Below are 21,773 nucleotides of genomic sequence, written 5' to 3'. Positions count from 1 at the left end.
TTATTTCTGTTAGTAGGTTACGGAGTAAGCATGGTTGAGTCTAATTTTCAGCAGAGGAGTGGGAAATGAGATGTCCGAAATCTTTCTTTCACTGTTATCAGACATTAGGAGTAGACCTAACTTTGTGCTTTGGAAATATAAGAATCCAGAATCGAACTTGGAAGCTGAGGGCCTTCTTGTCCATAGGATTTTAGAATGTTACCAACACTGTATTTATTGAATTTATTTATTTTATTTTTTTGAGATGGAGTTTCGCTCTTGTCTCCCAGGCTGGAGTGCAATGGCATGATCTCGGCTCACTGCAGCTCCGCCTCCTGGGGTTCAAATGATTCTCCTGCCTCCGCCTCCCCAGTATCTAGGATTATAGGCACGCATCACCACACCTGGCTAATTTTTATATTTTTAGTAAGAGACGGGGTTTCACCATGTTGGCCAGGCTGGTCTCGAACTCCTGACCTCAGGTAATTTGGCCTCCCAAATTGTTGGGATTACAGGCATGAGCCACCACGCCTGGCCTTACTGAATTTTTATAATTTGTATACAATAAATATTTGTTAACTGAATAGTAAATGAGATTGGCATGTTTCTGGTTCTTACCCTAACCCCAGCTTTAAGAATTAAGATCAGAGTGGCTGTAATGATTGGGTGAGCTATGTAAGTAATGGGCTTCAGGCTGGGCACAGTGGCTCATGCCTATAATCCCAGAGCTTTGGGAGGCTGAGGCTGGAGAATCGCTTGAGCCCAGGAGTTGGAAACCAGCCTGGGCAACATAGCAAGAACCTGTCTCTACAATAAAACAATTAGCCAGTCATGGTGGTGCATGCCTGTAGTCTTAGCTACTTGGGAGGCTGAGGTGGGAGGATCACTTGAGCCCAGGAGTTCGAGGTTGCAGTGAGCTGTAATTGTGCCACTGCACTCCAACCTGGGTGACAGAGTGAGAGCCCATCTCTTTAAGAAAAAAAAAAGAAAGAAAGAAATTGGGCTTTGGCATCAGGCAACTCCACTGACTTAGTTACATGCTTGCCTAAGACCACTAACCCAGGAACAGTGGAATCACTATCCATACCAAGTGATTATTAACAAGAGGAGCAAAAATGTGGACACCAGAAACTATAATGCGAAGCAATCTATATGCCCAGAGAATAAAGTAAAATTTTGTTTTAAAAAATCAGCCAGGATTTGGTACATATATATACACCCACACACATATAAACACATGTGCATAAATGTCAAGATTCATAATACTACTAAGATTTTCATATTTGTTCATTCATATCTGTATGAATATAGTATAGGTAGGTACAGTTGTCTGAGAGGAAATAAAACTTTTTTTGAGAACAAAGAGGAGGGAGAATTAATGTTACACTTGGGATGGGATGAGGGAAGGCTTTCTGGAGAGGTAGCATTTGACCTGACTCTTTCAAGAGAGGGGTGGTCTGTTTTGCAGAACCTTTATTAGCATAATGAGTCATGAAGAGTCCCAGCTCTGTAGTGAGGTGGTCTGATTCTTTCTTTTATTTTCTTAATTTTTAATAAAAAAAATTTTATTTCCGTAGGTTTTTGGGGAACAGGTGGTATTTGGATATATGAGTAAATTCTTTAGCTGTGATTTGTGAGATTTTGGTGCACCCATCACCCAAGCAGTGCCCACTGAACCTGATTTATAGTCTTTTATCCCTCACCACCCATCGTTCTTATGCCTTTGCATCCTCATAGCTTAGCTCTCACTTATTAGTGAGAACATGTGATGTTTGGTTTTCCATTCCTGAGTTACTTCACTTAGAATAATGGTCTCCAGTACCATCCAGGTTGTTGAGAATGTCATTCATTCCTTTTTGGGGCTGAGTAGTGTTCCATTTTGTGTGTGTGTGTGTGTGTGTGTGTGTGTGTTCATATATATATACCACACTTTATCCATTCATTGATTGATGGGCATTTGGGCTGGTCCACATTTTTGCAATTTTGTGAATTGTGCTGCTATAAACATGCATGTGCAAGTATCTTTTTCATATAATGACTTATTTTCCTCTGGGTTGATACCCAGTAGTGCAATTGTTGGATCAAATGGTAGTTCTGCTTTTAGTGATTCTTTTTTTTTTTTTGAGATGGAGTCTCGCTTTGTCACCCAGGCTGGAGTGCAGTGGCGCAATCTCGGCTCACTGCAATCTCCGCCTCCCACGTTCAAGCAATTCTCCTGCCTTGGCCTCCTGGGTAGCTGGGACTACAGGTGCCCGACACCACCACGCCTGGCTAATTTTTGTATTTTTAGTAGAGTCGGGGTTTCACCATGTTGGCCAGGCTGGTCTCGAACTCCCGACTTCAGGTGATCCACCCACCTTGGCTCCTAAAGTGCTGGGATTACAGGTATGAGCCACTGTGACTGGCCGCAGGTGGTCTGATTCTAGTCCTGGCTCTGTCGCAGACTAGCTGCTTGATCTCAGGTAAGTCTCTTCATTCCTCTAAACTATTGTTTCCTCTGTCCAATTGGTATAATCATATTCTCCACAGATGGTTTTTGAGGATTAAATGAAGTAATTCATGTAAAAGATGTAGCTGAGTATCTGGTCATTATTACTGTTAGGGTTTTGTGGGTAGGCCTTTTGAAGCTGAATTTAGTCGATTCTGTTCTCCTGCCTTAATAAAGTTATCAAGTTTCGAAAAACTAACCTGGTGGTTGTACTTTTCCATTTATCAGTTACACATTCTGAATAACTGAGATTTTGTCAGGATTCTTTTTGAATTGGAGAATTTGCTGCATACTGAGAAAACACCAGTCATAAGTTCATGGCGTTGTATTGCTGTCCCTTGAGTTTCAGTACACTGATTAGGTTGGAAGGGTAATCTTCCCTGCTTATATAAGACTGTACTTTTCAAACTACTTCCATGACTGTTAGTAAATGAACCTTCATTGCGGCCTTGGGAGCACATAGGTGGGCGATAATTATTTTTCAGGAAACAGAATTTACAGAGCCGGAGAAAAGCCGTTATGGCTGAGTGGCCATTTCAACACTATAGCCCTGGTCTCCTGACATAGTTCTATTTTTTTCTTTAATTTTCTGTGAAGTCTAGTCATCAGACCTGAATTTGCACTTAATCTCTGCCATTTACTAGTTGCATGATCTTGTGAGAGTTTGAAAATTTATGAGTCTGGCCCTTTTATCTGTGAAATATTGAGATTTTGAACCACACAGGAATGTCTGTGATGCAGAATTTACTTTGCTTAATTTTTAATAAGAATTGCTTTGTGTAACGCTGTATGGGAATGTGTATTTGTGTATTTAAGACTCAAATTTATTCACTTATTGGTGTCTTGCCTGGTAGGAAATGTCTCTATTTCTAGATTGTCTTCAGTGTTCTTTTCCTGCTTATCTGTGGATAATATTCTTGATAGTGATGTGAAGGATCTATCTTGGGAAAGCCAAGGACATCTGGGAATGTTTGACAGGTGAATAACAACTAAATAACTGAATCCACTTCTCACATCATTGCTGGCGTTGCTTGTTCTTTCCCCCTTTTCTTTCTCTTTTTTGGCTTGGGAGGGGGGTTGGGGGTGTCAGTATTATCCAAATAGTTGGATAGTTTAAAACCTTGCAGCTAATAAATATACAAATTTTAGTAGTTTGAAGTTTGTTTTCCACTGGAAATTCAGGCAAGAGATCCATTTTACATATGAAAATCATTTGACAAATGCTTATCAATTATTGATATATGCTGTTTTCCTCATGAACCCCTGTCAGAGGTAGGTGAATATAAAGTTCTATAAGTACCATATTGGAAATGACAAAATATGGTAATTGAAATTCACTAGAACAAATTCTTTTTATAGTCTTACCTTCCCCTGAAGTGTTAAATGTATACACATGCATTTATTTATTAAGTGGCTGAGTTGTTAGGAAAATCCTAATATTGAGTTTTCTAATAACTGAGAAAAATGTGTATTAAGGAAGAAGTTTTGCGTTTTACTTTTCTTGTTCAGAGCAAAAGATTGGGAAAAATACTAAGGTTGACTTGAAAGTGTCATTCAGGAGTAAGAAGGTTCTTTTTGAGTTAGTGTCTATATTTTAGGGGTTAGGTGAGAAGTCATCTTGTAAAAAGCAAGATTATTTTCTATAGATTATGGAAGTTTTTGTTCTCTTTCTAGTATGTAGCAAACTGAGTACTCAGTTGCAGTTTTATTAATACTGTTATATTGGATATACCATGAGTCAAATTATAGTCTGTGAATTATACTCAGATGTGATAAGTTAGGAGGATACTATATTAGCAATTCAATATTTTAAAGTTATCCATATTAGGAAAATAGTATAACAACTCTTTATAGTTGAACCGATTTGGCCTAAATTTAAAAAATTATACTTCAGTCAAGAAGACCAAAACTTAATTTAGTAAAAATTTAATATAGGCTGAGAAGCTTTTTAAAGAATTGGATATAATGTGCACAGAATTAGATAATGGATTAGTCATAATCCTTGTTTATGACATAGTTTCATTGGCCTGCAATAAGCACTTGTTTATCCACCATTGGGGGAAAAAAAGGTAGGTACTTATTATAATAACCTATATGTGACTTCCAGGTTTCCCCAACCATCCTGTCCCCATGCCTTCCTCGACAGAATTCAAACCTGAATTTTGTATTCATCCTCTTTCTGTTTTTATTTGTCTTTATCACATCTTTATGGATTCTTGGAATACTTTTTTATTTTGGTTTATTTTTTATAAAAAGGTTATTCTATGATGTAATCATTTGGGACTTACTGTTTTTACTTAATGTAAAGCTAAAATTTATTCATAATGTTTCATGTCATTGTAGTTCATTCACTTTGTCGAATAATCTATTATCTTAATGTACATAGTTTAATTCATTTACCTGTGAATGGACGTTTCGTATATTTTCCAGGTTTTTGCTATTGTGAACAGTTTTGCTATGAACGTTCTAATATGTGTCTCTTGTTTGTACATGTGTGAGTTTCTCTTGGTGTATACCTAGGAGTAAAATCCCTGCATAATAGGTTATGGGACTGTTCAATTTGTGGAAGTAAGACTGAACATTTTTTCCTACCATCAATACATAAAAAGCCGCTGTGGGTCCACATTTTTTCCAGTTCTTGGCATTTTTGGACTTCTAATGTTTTTGGAGCTTGAATAGATGTAAAATGGTATTTCATTTTTATTGCATTTGGTTGATCTTTTTTTTTTCGAAATGGATTCTTGCTCTGTCGCCCAGGCTAGAGTGCAGTGGCATGATCTCGGCTCATTGCAGCCTCCGCCTCCCAGGTTCAAGCGATTCTCATACCTCAGCCTCCTGAGTAGCTGGGATTACAGGCGACTGCCACCACGCCCAGCTAATTTTTGTGTATTTTTAGTAGGGATGGGGTTTCACCATCTTGGCCAGGCTGGTCTCGAACTCCTGACCTCGTGATCCACCCACCTCAGCCTCCCAAAGTGCTGGGATCACAGGCGTGAGCAACTGTGCCCGGCCTGCTTGATCATTTTTTATAATAATGTTTCTTCTATTTTTATTGGTTTTGTGTTTTACCTTCTGTGAAATGCTTGTTCTTGCCTTTTTTTTCTGTTTTTTTTCTTACCCTACTCCTGGATTTTTTTTTTTTTTTTGCTTTTCTTTTGGAATATAAAAAGACTTCTTTTTATATTCTTGATGTTTATCTTTTGTTGGATGTATGTATTCCAAAAATCTTGTTTGTAACTTGTCTTTTCACCATCTTTAGGGTGTTTTTTGATGACCAAAAGTTCTTGATTTTAATACTCAGATTTATTTTATAGTTATACTTTTGTGTCTTTAAGAAATAATTGACTTTTGTTTTTCTCATTTTCTGTGCCCATATCTGTTAACTCTATAGTTGACACTTACTTAAAGGCTTGAGATTGCAGTGGTAGAATAGATGAAGAAGATAGTTTAAGGAAATGAAAGAACAGGAAGCATTTTCGAATATACCAATATGTATAACTACAAATTGCTCATTCCCAACCCCTGAATAGAAAATAAGCCTCTGTTAAAAGCTAGATTCACATTTGTTTTTTGAATACAAGTATCTGAATAAGGTTCACTGGTCTGCTACCATAACTTTTCCCTAAACTCTCAGCAGCCTATATGTTTCTTGAATTATTTACCCTTTCTCTGACCCTTGTTTTTATATATATATATATAAATAAATGTGTGTGTGTGTGTGTATGGCGACCATTGGTAAGAAAATGAGTATGACCATTGTAATTTATCTAGACAAACTTATTATTTATTTTGAAAATTATTTTTATTGCTGAGCTTGAAAATATTTCATTCTGCTTATCAACATTGTATGGTAAATACCTGTATCTCCTGTCACTTCCATGTATGCACTCTGTTCTCTACCAGATTTGAAATCTGGAAACCTCCCTCACCAGCACACATGTTGCACACATGCATGCACACATACACCCCCATACTCTTTTAGAGCCATCCTCTTTACATGTTGTTTCTGCTGTTGGGTAAGTGTACATGGTGAACTTCTTGTGGTTTACTAGTAAGAGTATGATTGTAGGAATCACAAAAATAACATATTGTGTAGTACTTTATCAAATGCTTTTACACGTTTTCATTTAATTCTTACCACAAATCTATGTGATTAGCTGGGCAGGTTATCATCCCACTTTAGGGTGTGTTGTTAATACTGAAGCTTGAAGACATAAAGTCAAGTGCTTTCCTGGTATTTGTAGATGCTTAGTAAGTATTTGTTGATTAGATGGATGAGTAAATGGCTAGTTATGCTCACCCTGATGGTTCTTTCGATTATACCATAGCATCATATTTAACTGTGCCCCAGCTGAGGTCTTGATATGTAGTAGAAACTAGAATGTTTATTGACTAAGACTTCAAAGTATTATGGGTAACTAGTTGTAGACTAGCCTTCTTGCCGTAAACAATTATGAAACTTAACAGAATACATGTGGGAACATTTTCAGGCTTTGGGCAACAGGCTGCACAGGATTGTAATCTTGACATTTATGATGAGAGCTCAGTGATTACTCCTGTTCTCTGCCTGAGGACAGTTTGCTGAGCTGGAGTGCAAGTAGAGCATGTCACCTAACCATGTCGAGGAGGCAGAGGTTGGAGTTTGGTACACTTGAGACAGCTAAAGTGTTTAGGGAAGGGAACCAGACAAGAAGAAGCTGTACAAGAGGGGTTCCCAAATGTTTGTGTGTGAGTCTCTTGTGAATTCTTGGCAGCGTGTTGGGCTGTCCATGATGGGGAAAGACTGGAGGGTTTATCAGGTGGCTGCCACAGGGTTGGCAGTGGAACAAATACTAGAAGTGTGTGGCTAGGGGATGTTAGAACTTTGTCCCAGCCACAATTGAGAGACCTCCCAGGCATCTGGATGAAATGCTAGAAAGACCATGTGGTAAAGCTGGGATAAGCAATATTGTTAAATCATAGCCATACTTATTCATGTATATATTGTTTATGGATGCTTTTATACTACAATGGCAAAGGTCAGTAGTTGCCACAGAGACTGTGTGGCCCACCAGTCTACAATATTTACTATTTTGCGCCTTAAGAAAAAGTTTGCTGACTCCTGCACTAGAGTAAGTCCTACTCTAGGACCCTCCTAACAACAAACTGTGCACTAGCTAAGGTCTGTAAGCAAATCCTGATGAAATCTGCGGGGATGGCAGAACTTGGAGGCTGAGTTCTGCCAGGTTACAGGACTTGGGAAATATCCTGGGCTTTGCATAGATCTGTCCTAACAAAAGTATTGCTGGAGTTAAAATTAGAATGTTTTGGGGCAGTATTACCTTCTTTGGTGCTTTTTGCAACCTTCATAATAGTGACAGTGACTTTAGCCAGCACCCTCTAATACTTTGAATGTCTTGTTTACTCCCCTAGATAATTCTGTGTTGGAATATGTCTCATTCCACTTAAAAAAAAAAATTTACAGTCTTCTTTGATGGAGAACTTTCTTATATCTTCTACTCAATATCAATATTTAGTTTACATTGAATACTTATTTTGCTAGTACTGGAAGGCTAAAACCAAAGCTAAAGTAGCTTCTTGCTAAAGAGGAGCAAAGTTCCTTTTGTTTCTACGTATCTTACATGTTCACATAATTTTAAAAATGTTTTGAAATTAGAAATTGTTTAAAGCTTATAGACAAAAATAGAATATGATAAACAACTGTGTGTTCACCACAAATATCTCTCTCATATTCTAATGTTTTACCAAACTTGTTTCAGATTTTTTCCCCTAAGAAATAGTAGCTCTGATATGTATTATGTGTATATCCCTCCCTGATGTGTTCTTTTTTTGAACTTTTTATTATACTTTAAGTTCTGGGATACATGTGCAGAACGTGCAGGTTTGTTAATAGGTATACACATGCCATGGTGGTTTGCTGCACCCATCAACCCATCGTGTACATTAGGTATTTCTCCTAATGCTATCCCTCCCCTAGCCCCCCACCCCCCTTTCCTGATGTGTTCTAATCCTTCTTTTCCCAAAGGTAACCACTCTCCTGAAATTTTGTCATTACTTTGAATGTTTTTTATGCTAAAAAAGTATGTCTGTATCTCTCTCCATAAATGATATGTAACATTATCTTATGTTTTTTCAAGCTTATATTCAGGGCATCACTTTGTTCATGCTATTCTGCAACTAGCTTTTTCCTCCAACAGTGTTTTTGACTTTAGACATGATGAAATGGATCACTGTCATTCATAAACTGTGCAGTGTATATCTTTATTCTCTTGTTGATGGACATTTAGATTGCCAGTATTTTGTGATTATGCACAAAATCAGTGCTACAGTAAATGTTGGTGTTGTCTGTCTTATTGGGTTTCTGTGTTGAAGTTACTCTAGGTGCTGTAAATAGAAGCGGTATCATTGCTTATAGGGTATCCACATCTTTGACGTTATCAGTTATTATTAAATTGCTCCTCAAGCTGTTTTTTTTTTATTCTTTTACAGTTTCACCTGCTTTGGTTTTATGCAATTAGACATAATGGACTTTACAAAGCAGAAAATATGACATGAAAATCTCATTTTACCACAGAAAAATGGAAAGTTGGTTGATTAGATCCTTGATAAAATTGTTCATATTTTTAAAATCTTCTTGGCTGGGCGCGGTGGCTCACGCCTGTAATTCCAGCACTTTGGGAGGCCGAGGCAGGCGGATCACCTGAGATCAGGAGTTCGAGACCAGCCTGACCAACATGGCGAAACCCTGTCTCTACTAAAAATACAGAATTAGCTGAGCGTGGTGGTGGGCGCCTGTAATTCCAGCTACTCAGGAGGCTGAGGCAGGAGAATTGGTTGGACCCGGGAGGCGGAGGTTGTGGTGAGCCAAGATTGCGCTATTGCACTCCAACTTGGGCAACTGGAGTGAAACCCATGTCAAAAATAAAAAAATAATAAAAAAAGAAAACTCTTATTATGGAAATGTTCAGACATACATAAGTAGCAAGAACCCCAGTGAACCATAAAGAACCCCCTGTCATTCATTTTCAATACCTATCAACATATGGTCAATTGTATTTTACTTCCTTGCCCCTGCAACCGGATTATTTTTTTTAAAATCCCAGATTTCCACATTCATACGTTCATCTGTAAGTAGTTTGGTATATATCTCTAAAAGGTATGACTCCCCCATTCCAAAATGAAACTCACATAATGCCATTATCACACTCCAGAAGTAATCCCCAAATGTCAAATATTCAGTGTCCAAATTTCCCCAGTTGTCTGTTTTTTAGCTTTATCTACGGTATTTAAAATATGATTACATTGCAAAAACATATACTTTTAAGGAATAGTTTTAACTGATCTCATAGGAATGTACTTGCAGATTTCTCATGTATCATAGAATCATATTTAAGTAGACTTAAAAAAGTAAAAAATAATCTATAGTTCACCCCATTTCCTTATAAACGATGGAATTGAGGCTCAGAATTGAGGTTTGTTCACAATTGGCGAACATGTTAGGAGTGGAGCCGGAACTGTAATACTGATCTTTTGACCCCAATCTATTGCTTTTACACCAATTACATTGGATGGCCTATCTTAGATTCTTCTTTTGTCCGTTACATCCAAATTATTTTTTCCAGTGGCTTTTCATAAATATCAGTAGTACTAATCTTGTGATTTACATCAGGTTTTAAAAGGAGTTTGTGAAAGGGTTGAATTATAATATCAACACTTGAGCCAAAGATATTGAATTGTTCTGAAAAGCTACTTGTCTTTTCTGACCTAGATACACAGTTTCCAACTGTGGCAGAGGATGCCAGAAAGAGAAGAATGAATAGTAGCAAGAGCCTGGAAATTAAATTACTATATTACTGAAGGATCTAATGTACTTATTAATTTTTAGCACTTTTAAGTAGTATAAGAGAATTTTCCTGTATGGACACAATATTGGTGAATCTATGTAGTTTTTTTTTTGTAGGTTAAAACCTATTTATTTTGCCAAGCTGAATATTATTATTTTTGCTTGTTTCAAAATTGATAATTTGTTAACATTACTGCTTGCTTATAACTGGATTGCAGGTTCTAAGTTCGTTTTGCAAACTTCCCTCATTAAGAGAAATAATCGTGTCCATTCTGTCTCCAGATACGGGTTTTGTTTTGTTTCGTTTTGTTTTGCCATGCTCTGTGGTACAGAATGGCAACAGAAGGTCTTTTGAGAATCAAAGACACTGTTTTAAGTTTGTTTACCAAGGTATTGGTTTACCCTTCAGTGTTAAGTGTGCTTCAGCAGACAGAGGAGGACAGAGAATATTTGGATTGTTTTTGTTTTTGAGACAGAGTTTTGCTCTTGTCGCCCAGCTGGAGTGCAGTGGTGCAAACTCGGCTCACTGCAACCTCTGCCTCCCAGGTTCAAACAGTTCTGCCTCAGCCTCTCAAGTAGCTGGGATTACAGATGCCCGCCACCGCACCCGGCTGATTTTTGTATTTTTAGTAGAGACGGGGTTTCGCCATGTTGGCCAGGCTGGTCTTGAACTCCTGACCTCAGGTGATCCACCCACCTCGGCCTCCCAAAGTGCTGGGATTACAGGCGTGTGAGCTACCATGCCTGGCTGAATATTTGAAATCTTTTTTTTCTTTTTGGTTTTTTTTTTTTGAGATGGAGTCTCGTTCTGTTGCCCAGGCTAGAGTGCAGTGGCGCAATCTCGGCTCACTGCAACCTCTGCCTTCTGGGTTCACGTTATTTTCCTGCCTCAGCCTCGCGAGTAGCTGGGACTACAGGCACCTGCCACCATGCCTGGCTAGCTAATTTTTTTTTTTGTATTTTTAGTAGAGACGGGGTTTTACCGTGTTAGCCAGGATGGTCTCAATCTCCTGACCTTGTGATCCACCCACTGTGGCCTCCCAAAGTGCTGGGATTACAGGTGTGAGTCACTGTGCCCAGCATATTTGAATTCTTAACTGTTTCTTGGCACATTACCCCTTTTTCCTTTTGGTCAGAATTGTCACAAAATCTGTAAATTCTAAAAATAGTCTGATGACCTCTATTACTCCCTTTTAGTTAGAAGAAAATAAATAGCTACGGAGTCATGTACTATTCTGGTGCTATTTCATGTTTGATCGTGGTTTAAAGGAATAGATGCCAACTTGAGCTTTTTAAAGATCACTGTGTGAAATCAAATATCTACCTGCTCTTTGATTTGTTTGTGGAGACAGTGATGTGAATTGGAAAAGATGTTGGGGACCCCAATTCTAGGGTTAGTTCTGCAAGTACTTCACTGTGTGATCATAGACAAATCATTTAACATCTTTGTATATTTGTGCTTTCACATTTTAAAAGATTATAAAAAAAAAATGATCTGTTCCTTACTACTTTTCAGGATCATGTGAGCATTGAACGTGATCCTGTATGAGAAAATATTTTGAGAAATTCGTTTGTGTTTCTCTTTTGTGCTAGACGTTGTTTTAGGTGTGTAATGCAGAGTAAACAAAGATACCATCTGCCAATGGTAAATCCTATGCAGAAAAATAAAACAGATGTGCTTCGGGAGGGGCTGCTGTGAGAGAGGTTGCTTTTTTGTTTGTTTGTTTGTTTTTTTGTTTTTTTGAGACAGAGTCTTGCTCTGTTGCCCAGGCTAGAGTGCAGTGGCGCGATCTTGGCTCACTGCAACCTCTGCCTCCTGGGTTCAAGCAGTTCTCCTGCCTCAGACTCCCGAGTAGCTAGCACTACAAGCGCCTGCCACCATGCCCAGCTAATTTTTGTAATTTTAGTAGAGACGGGGTTTCACCATATTGGTCAGGCTGGTCATGAACTCCTGACATCAGATGATGCACCTGCCTCAGCCTCCCAAAGTGCTGGGATTACAGATGTTAGCCACCGTGCCTGGCCAAGGTCGCTATTTTACATAGGGTGGTCAGAGATAGGCTCATAAGATGACATTTGAGCAGACACCTAAGAAGTGAGAGAAGGGGTGATGTGGATATTGGGGGCAAACTAGCAAGTGGAAAGGCTCTGAGGTGGGAACGTCAGCAAGGATACTAGTGTGAATAGAGCACAGTGAGTGAGGAATAGTGATAGAGGTTGAGGCCAAGAAGTTAACGGGAATCAGATTATTTGGGCCTTATAGCCTTAATTATTGTGAAGTATTTACTCAGAGACAGGAAACTATTAGAAGGTTTTGAGCAGAGGAATGCCGTTACCTAATTTAGATTCTTTTTTTTTTTTCTTTTTTAGGGATGGGATCTTGCTGTGTTACCCAGGCTGGCATGCAATGGAGTGATCATAGCTCATGGTGGCCTCAAACTCCCGGGCTCAAGTGATCCTCCTGCCTCAGCCTCCCAAGTAGTTAGGACTAAAGGCACATGCCACCATGCCTGCCTAAATTTTTTGTAGAGAGAGGGTCTTGTTATATTGCCCATGCTGTCTTGAACTCCTGGCCTCAAGCAGTCCTCCCATCTTAGCCTCCCAAAGTATTAGGATTACAGGTGTGAGTCACCGTGCCTGGATGCTAATATAGATTAGCAGGAATACTCTGGATGCTGTTGCTGAGAATAAACTCTGGGGAAGGGTTTGTTTTCAGGTGGGGAAGTAAGATGACTAGTTGGAAGGCAATGTATAATCCAAGCGAGAGATGGTGGTTGCTCTGACCAGGTTGGTTATGGTGGATGTGGTTAAAAGTCGTCAGATTTTATTTTATTTTTATTTTTTAGATTTTTAAATTTAAATTTTCAGTTTTTTAAGGGTAGATAGTAGGCGTATATATTTATGGAGTAGATGTGATGTTCTGATAGGCATACAATGGATAATAATCACATTAGGGTAAATGGGGCATCTATCACTTTAAGCATTTTTCATTTCTTTGGGTAACAGACATTCCAATTATACTCTTTTATCTATTTTTAAATGTACAGTAAATTTTTGTTAACTGATGAAGGAAAGAATTCTAAAGCCAGTAAGACAAAAGCATCAGATAACCTACAAAGGAAAACCTATCAAAGTAACAGCAGACTTCTCAGCAGAAACCTTACAAGCCAAAAGAGATTAGGGTCCTGTCTTCAACCTCCTTAAACAGAACAACTGTGAGCCAAGAATTTTTTATCCCACAAAACTAAGTTTTGTAAATGAAGGAGAAATACAGTCATTTTAAACAAATGCCAGGGGAATTTGTCCCTACCAAATCAGTGCTACAAGAAATGCTAAAAGGGGTTCTAAACCTTGAAACAAAAGCCTGACATGCACCAAAGTAGAAAGCTTAAAACCCACAGGATGTGTAAAACAATTATACAATGAAACAAACAAACAAACAAACTAGGTAAAAACATGATGAAGAGAATGATACTTCACATCTCAATATTAGCATTGAATGTCAGTGGCCTAAACTAGCTCCACCTAACAGATACAGAATGGCAGAATGGATACAGAATCCAAATATCTGCTGTCTTCAAGAAACTCACCTAACAGAGAAGGAGTCCTGTAAACTCAGAAAAGTGGAATAAGGTATTCCACATAAATGGAAACCAAAAGCAAACAGGAGTAGCTGTTCTTAGACAAAACAAACTTCAAAGCAACAACAGTAAAGGCAAATATAGTCACTATATAATGATAAAACAATCAATTCAACAAGATATTACAATTCTAAAGTTATATGCACCTAACACTGGAGCTCCCAGATTTGTAAAACAATTACTACTAGACCTAAGAAATGAGATAGACAGCAAAACAATAGTAGTGGTAGATTTCAGTACACTGACAGCACTAGACAGATCTTTGAGACTAAAAGTCAACTGAGAAACAATGGACTTAAATGACATGCTAGAACAAATGGACTGATATTTAAATAACATTCTACCTAAGATCTGCAGAATATACATTTTTATCAGCACATGGACCATTGTCCAAGATAGATTATATGATAGGTCACAAAGCAAGTCTCAATAAATTTTAAAAAATCGAAATTATATCCAGTATACCTGCAGACCACAGTGGCATAAAACTAGAAGTCAACTCTAGTGAGTACTAGTCAAAGAAGTACTGTTCTGGAAGTACTAATCAAAAAGGAACTCTCAAAACTTAAATTAAATATTCTGCTCCTGAATGATATCTGGGTTAACAATGAAACCAAGATGGAAATTTTAAAATTCTTTGAAATGAATGCTAATAATGAGACAGGTTATCAAAACCCTTGGGATACAGCAAAAGCAGTGCTGAGGGAAAGCTTATAGCACTAAATGCCTACATGAAAATTTCAGAGCACAAATTGACAACCTAATGTCACACCTCAAGGAACTGGAGAAACAAGAACAAAGTAAAAGCTAGAAGAAGAAGTAACAAAGATCAGAGCAGAACTAAATGAAATTCAAACACACACAAAAAAATACAAAAGATCAGTGAAATATGCTGTCGCTTTGAAAAAATAAACAAAATTGGTAGACCATGAGCTAGATTAATCAAGAAGAGAGAAGGCCCAAATAAGCTCAATTAGAAATGAAACTGGTGACATTGCACTTGACACCACAGAAATACAAAAGATCATTCCAGACTACTATTAACACCTTTATGTGCACAAACTAGAAAAGCCAGAGGAAATGGACAGATTCCTGGAAACATACAACCTTCCTAGATTAAACCAGGAAGAAATAAAACCTTGAACAGACCAATAACAAGCAGTGAGATTAAATCAGTAATTAAAAAATTGCCGGCTGGGCCCGGTGGCTCACGCCTGTAATCCCAGCGCTTTGGGAGGCCGAGGCGGGCGGCTTATGAGGTCAGGAGATCGAGACCATCCTGGCTAACATGGTGAAACTTGGTCTCTACTAAAAATACAAAAAAAAAAAAAAAAAAAAAAAATTAGCGGAGTGTGTGGCAGGCGCCTGTAGTCCCAGCTACTCGGGAGGCTGAGACAGGAGAATAGCGTGAACTCAGGAGGCGGAGCTTGCAGTGAGCCGAGTTCGCGCCACTGCACTCTAGCCTGGGCGACAGAGTGAGACTCCGTCTCAAAAAAAAAAAAAAAGAAAAAAGAAAAAAAAATTGCCAACAGAAAAAGCCCAGGATCAGATGAATTCACAGCTGAATTCTACCAGACATTCAGAGACTTGGTACCAATCCTACTGAAACTATTCCAAAAGATTGAGAGAAGGAATCCTCCCTAGATCATTCTATGAAACCAGTATCACCCTAATTAGAAAACTAGGAAAGGAGACAACAAAAGAAGAAAACTGCAGAGCAATTTTTGTGATGAACATAGATGCAAAAATCCTCAACAAAATATTAGCTAACTGAATTCAGCAACACATCAAAAAGATAATTCATCATGATCAAGTGGGTTTCATGGCAGAATGGGTACAGAATCGAAATATCTGCTGTTTTCAAGAAACTTGTCTAGTAGGAGTAGTTTAAAATATGCAAGTCAGTAAATGTGGTACAGCACATACATGGAATTAAAAACAAAAGCCACATGATCATCTCAATAGATGCAGAAAAAGCATTTGACAAAATCCAGCACACTTTATGATAAAAACTGTCAACAAACTGTTGAGAGTAGGCATGGAAGGGACCTACCTTAAAATAATAAAAGCTATCTATGACAAATGCACAGCCAACACCATACGGAATGGGGAAAAGTTGAAAGCATTCCCCCGAGAGCACGAACAAGACAAGGATGCCCACTTTCACCACTCCTATTAAACATAGTTCTGGAAGTACTAGCCAGATCAATTAGGCAAGAGAAAGAAATAAAGGGTATCCAAATTGGAAAGGAGAGAGTCAAATTATTGCCGTTTGCAGATGATACGATTGTGTGGCTAGAAAGTCGTAAAGACTCTTAGATTTGATAAACAAATTCAGTAAAGTCTCAGGTTGCAATATCAGTGTACACAAATCGATAGCACTGGTATACACCAACAATGATCAAGCTTAGAATCAAATCAAGAACTCAGTCCCTTTTATAACATCTGCAAATAAAATAAAATACCTAGGAATATACCTAACCAAGGAGGTGAAAGATCTCTACAAGGAGAACTACAAAGCACTGCCGAAAGAAACTGTAGATGATACAAACAAATGGAAACACATCCTGTGCCCATGGATTGGAAGAATCAATATTGTGAAAATGACTATACTGCCCAAAGCAATCTACAGATTCAATGCACTTCCCATCAAAATACCAACATCATTTTTCACAGAATTAGAAAAGACAATCCTAAAATTCGTATGGAACCGAAAAAGAGCCTGCGTAGTCAAAGCCATTCTACACAAAAATAACAAATCTGGAGGCATCACATTACCGGACTTCAAACTGTACTACAAGGATACAGTTACCAAAACAGTATACAGTGCTGGTATAAAAGTAGGCACATAGGCTGGGTGCGGTGGCTCATGCCTGTAATCCCAGCACTTTAGGGGGCGGAGGCGGGCAGATCACAGGTCAAAAGATTGAGACCATCCTGGCCAAAATGATGAAACCCCATCTCTACTAAAAATTAGCTGGATGTGGTGGCACGTGCCTGTAGTCCCAGCTACTCAGGAGGCTGAGGCAAGAGAATCACTTGAACCCAGGAGGGAGAAGTTGCAGTGAGCCCAGATCGTGCCACTGCACTCCAGCCTGGCGACAGAGCGAGACTCCGTCTCAAAAATAAAAGTAGGGACATAGACAAATGAAACAGAATAGAGAGCCCAGAAATAAGCCAAATATGTACAGCCAACTGATCTTTGATGAAGCATACATAAACATAAATTGGGGAATGGACACTATTTAATAAATGGTCCTGGGAAAATTGGCAAGCTACATGTAGTAGATGAATGAAACTGTCTATCTCTCACTATATACAAAAATCAAGATGGAACAAGGACTTAAATGTAAAACCTGAGACCATAAAAATTCTAGAAGATAATGTTGGAAAACTTCTTCTAGACGTTGGCCTAGGCAAAGAATTTATGGCTAAGACCCCGAAAGCACATGCAACAAAAACGAAAATAAATAAATGGGACCTAATTAAACTAAAAAGCTTCTGCAAAAGAAATAACAGAGTAAACAGACAACCCACACAATAGGAGAAAATATTTTCAAACTACGCATCCAACCAAGGACTAGTATCCAGGATCTATAAGGAACTCAAATCAAGAAAAATAAAATCCCATTAAAAAGCAGTCAAAAGGCCAGGTGCCGTGGCTCACACCTGTAATCCCAGAACTTTGGAAGGCTGAGGCGGGTGGATCACCTGATGTCAGGAGTTCAAGACCAGCCTGGCCAATATAGTGAAAATGTGTCTCTACAAAAATACAAAAAAAATTAGCCTGGCATGATGGCAGGTGCCAGTTAGCTACTCGGGAGGCTGAGGTGGGAGATTTGCTTGAACCCAGGAGGTGGAGATTGCAGTGAGCTGAGATCGTGCCATTGCACTTCAGCCTGGGTGATGGAGTGAGACTCTGTCTCAAAAAAATAAAAAATAAAAAGTAGGCAAAAGACATGAATAGACATTTCTGAAAAGAAAATATATGAATGGCCAGGACACATATGAAAAAAATGCTCAACATCACTAATCATCAGGGAAATGCAGATTAAAACCACAGTGAGATACCACCCTACTCCTGAAAGAATGGTCATTATTAAAAAGACAAAGAGCCAGGCTTGGTGGCTCACACCTGTAATCCCAGCACTCTGAGAGGTCTAGGCAAACAGATAACTTGAGGTCAGGAGTTTGAGACAAGCCACCCAACAGGGTGAAACCCTGTCTCTACTAAAAATACAAAAAATTAGCGGGATGTGGTGGCGGGTACCTGTAATCCCAGCTACTCGGGAAGCTGAGGCAGGAGAATCGCTTGAACCCGGAGGTGGAGGTTGCAGTGAGCTGAGATCGCGCCACTGCATACCAGCCAAGGTGACTGAGCGAGACTCCGTGTCAAAAAAAAAAAGAAATATGTTTCACAGTAACTTGTATGGAGCTAGAGGCCATTATTCTAAGTGAAGTATCACAGGAGTGGAAAACCAAGCTATGAGTAAGTGAAAGCTAAGTTATGAGTACCCAAAGGCATACGGAGTGATATAATGAATTTTAGAGACTCAGAAGAGGCACGGCGGGAGGGGAGCCTGGGATTTTAAAAGAACTACGCATTGGGTACAGTGTACACTACTTGGGTGATGAGTGCACTAAAATTTCAGAATTTACCATTTTATATTTCGCCCATGTAACAAAACCCACTTGTACCCCAAAAGGAATTGAAATAAAAAAAATTACTGACTGTAATCACCCTGTTGTGTTATCAAATACTAGATTGTTTTTATTCTATTTAACTATGTTTTTTGTACCCATTAACCATCTCCACTTCTTCCCCACCCTCTCGGCCTCTGATAACCATCATTCTGCTCTCTATTTCTTTGAGTTTAATTGTTTAATTTTTAGCTTCCACAGATGAGTAAGAACATTCGAAGTTTGTTTTTCTGTGTCTGGCTTACTTCATTTAACCTAATGACTTCCAGTTCCATCCATGTTGTTGCAAGTAACAAGATCTCATTCTTTTTTATGGCAGAATAGTACTCCATTATGTATACGTACCACATTTACTTTATTCATTCGTCTCTTCATGGACATTTAGGTTGCTTCCAAACCTTGGCTATTGTTAATAGTGCTGCAATAAGCATGGGAGTGCAGTTACCTTTTCGATATGCTGATTTCTTTTCTTTTGGGTGTATATACCTAGCCATGAGATTGCTGAATCATATAGTAGTTCCATGTTTAGTTTTTTGAGGAACCTTCAAACTGTTCTTCAAACCGGTTGAACTAATTTACATTCCTACCAACAGTATACAAGGGTTTCCTTTTCTATATATCCTTGCCAGCATTTGTTATTGCCTGCTTTTTGGATAAAAGCCATTTTAACTGGGATAAGATTATATCTCATTATAGTTTTGATTTGCGCTTCTCTGATGGTCAGTGATGTTGAGTACCATTTCATACACCTGTTTGCCATTAGTATGCCTTCTTTTGAGAAGTACCGATTCAAATTTTTTGTCCATTTTTTAATTGGGTTATTAGATTTTTTTTTCCTATTGAGTTGTTTGAGCTCCCTATATATTTTGGTTATTAATCTGTTGTGAGATGGATAGTTTGCATCTAATGGAACTATTTTCTTCTGTTCTTTGGGTTGTCTCTTTACTTTGTTGATTGTTTCCTTTGCTTTGCAGAAGCTTTTCAACTTGATGTGATCCCATTTGTCCATTTTTGCCTTGGTTGCCTTTGCTGTGGGGCATTACTCGATACAGCATTGCCCAGTCCAATGTCCTGGATAGTTTCTCCATGTTTTCTTTTAGTAGTTTCGTAGTCTCAGGCCTTAGATTAATTCTTTAATCCACTTTGATTTGATTTTTGTATATGATGAAAGATAGGGGTCTAATTTCATTCTTTTGCATATGGATATCCAGTTTTCCCAGCACCATTTATTGAAGACCCTGTCCTTTCCATAGTGTATGTTCTTTGGACCTTTGTCACAAATGAATACACTGGAGATGTATGGATTTACTTCTGGGTTCTCTATTATGTTCCATTGGTCTTTGTGTCTGTTTTTATACTGGCATGTGTCTATTTTTATGCCAGCACCATGCTGTTTTTGTTACAACAGCTCTGTCATATAATTTGAAGTCAGATAATGTGATTCCTCCAGTTTTGTTCTTTTTACTCACGATAGTTTTGGCTAGTCTGGGTCTTTGGTGGTACTGTGTAAATTTTAGGATTTTATTTTTTTCTATTTCTGTGAAGACTGTCATTAGTATTTTAACAGAGATTGCATTGAACCTGTAGATTGCTTTGGGTGGTATGGACATTTTAACAATATTGATGCTTCCAATCCATGAATATAGAATATCTTTTCAATTTTTTTGTGTCCTCTTCAATTTCTTCCATCAGCACTTTATAGTTTTCATTGTAGAGATCTTTCACTTCTTTGGCTAAGTTTAGTCCTAGGTATTTAGTTTTATTCAAAGCCATTATAGATGGGATTATTTTCTTGATTTCTTTCAGAGTGTTTGCTGTTGGCATATAGAAATGCTACTGATTTTTGTATGTTGATTTTGTATCCTGCAACTTTACTGAATTTATCAGTTCTAATAGTTTTTTTGGTGCAGTTTTCAGGTTTTTGCAAATATGAGATCATATTATCTGCAAATAAGGATAATTTGGCTTCTTCCTTTCCAATTTGAATGCTCCTTATTTCATTCTCTTGTCTGATTATTCTAGCTAGGACTTCCCAGTAGTCAGATTTTAGATAGTGTTGTAAGGTATAGGTAACACGATTTAATGATGGATCAGATGTGAGATGTGGGAGGAAGAAAGGAGTCAGGGATGACTTTCAAGTTTTTGGCATGAACAATTAAAGGGATGAAGTAGTTGCCTTCTCTTGAGGGAGGGAAGACCAGGAGGAGCAAAGTTGTGTGGTTTTTTGTTTTGTTTTGTTTTTGTTTTTGACACATTAGGTTTAAGATGCTTATTAAACATCCAAGTGGATGTGTTGATTATTTATTTGAATGTGAATTTGGAACTCAGGTCCATATGAATTTGGGAGATCCTCAGTATATAGATGGTATTTAAAGTCTCAAACCTAGATAACATTGCCAAGGGAATGTTGAAGGTAAGATAGAGAAGAGATGAAGTCTGAGGGCTGAGTCTTGAGGCACTTCAGCATTTAGAGGTTGTGGAGATAAAGAAGAAAAGGATACAAGGGAGTAATTTATAAAGTAGGAGGAGAACTAAGAGAGTGGTGTCTTGGATGGAAGCCAAGGGAAGTCAAGTGTAGGGAACAGTCAACTGTGTCACCTGTTGCTGAGAAGTCAACTAAGAGGAGGACTGAGAATTGTTCACAGCATTAAATACCATGGAAATCCCAGGGGACCTTGACAAGAGCTGTTTTGATGGAGCATTGGGATGAGAGGCTGATTGGGGTGGATTTAAGAGAGAATGGAAGGAGAAGAAATAAAAACCGAAAGTGTAAACTCAGTTATGCTCTAAAATGAGAGCAGAGAATTGGGCTAGTAGCTGTAGCAAAGCAAGAGGTCAAGGATGGTTTTTAATGTTTTTTCCCTTTTTATTTTTATTGATGGGTGCTATTACAACATGTGAGAATGCTGATAGAAATGATCCAGTAGAATGGGTAAAATTGATGACACAGGAGAGGAAAGAGAGAAGAGGGGATGATTACTGAGTGACATCCCAAGTAGGCAAAAGGAGGTGGGATCCAGTAGAGTTTGAGTTCAGGAATTTGCATTAGATAGGAATGGGGACAGTTCATTTATAATAACAGGAAGGAAGAATATATGGTTAATGATGCAGCAAGGATGGC

General features: G+C 38.3%; 1 protein-coding gene across 7 annotated transcripts in view; it reads left to right on the top strand.

The window, feature by feature from the left end:
• STRBP (spermatid perinuclear RNA binding protein) overlaps positions 1-21,773 on the top strand; it is a 159,020-nt gene that overhangs the window by 52,254 nt on the left and 84,993 nt on the right. The window contains exon 2 of one of the 7 annotated variants that reach the window (XM_063649922.1): positions 3,322-3,445. The exons of the other annotated variants lie outside the window; for them this stretch is intronic. The gene's annotated coding sequence lies outside the window, so the exon portion shown is untranslated. The remainder of the gene's footprint in view (positions 1-3,321; positions 3,446-21,773) is intronic. 7 annotated transcript variants of the gene reach the window in all.

The sequence above is a fragment of the Pongo pygmaeus genome, chromosome 13 (genome assembly GCF_028885625.2).
Source record: "Pongo pygmaeus isolate AG05252 chromosome 13, NHGRI_mPonPyg2-v2.0_pri, whole genome shotgun sequence".
NCBI lineage: Eukaryota > Metazoa > Chordata > Mammalia > Primates > Hominidae > Pongo > Pongo pygmaeus.
This window is presented reverse-complemented; position numbering and strand designations above follow the sequence as displayed.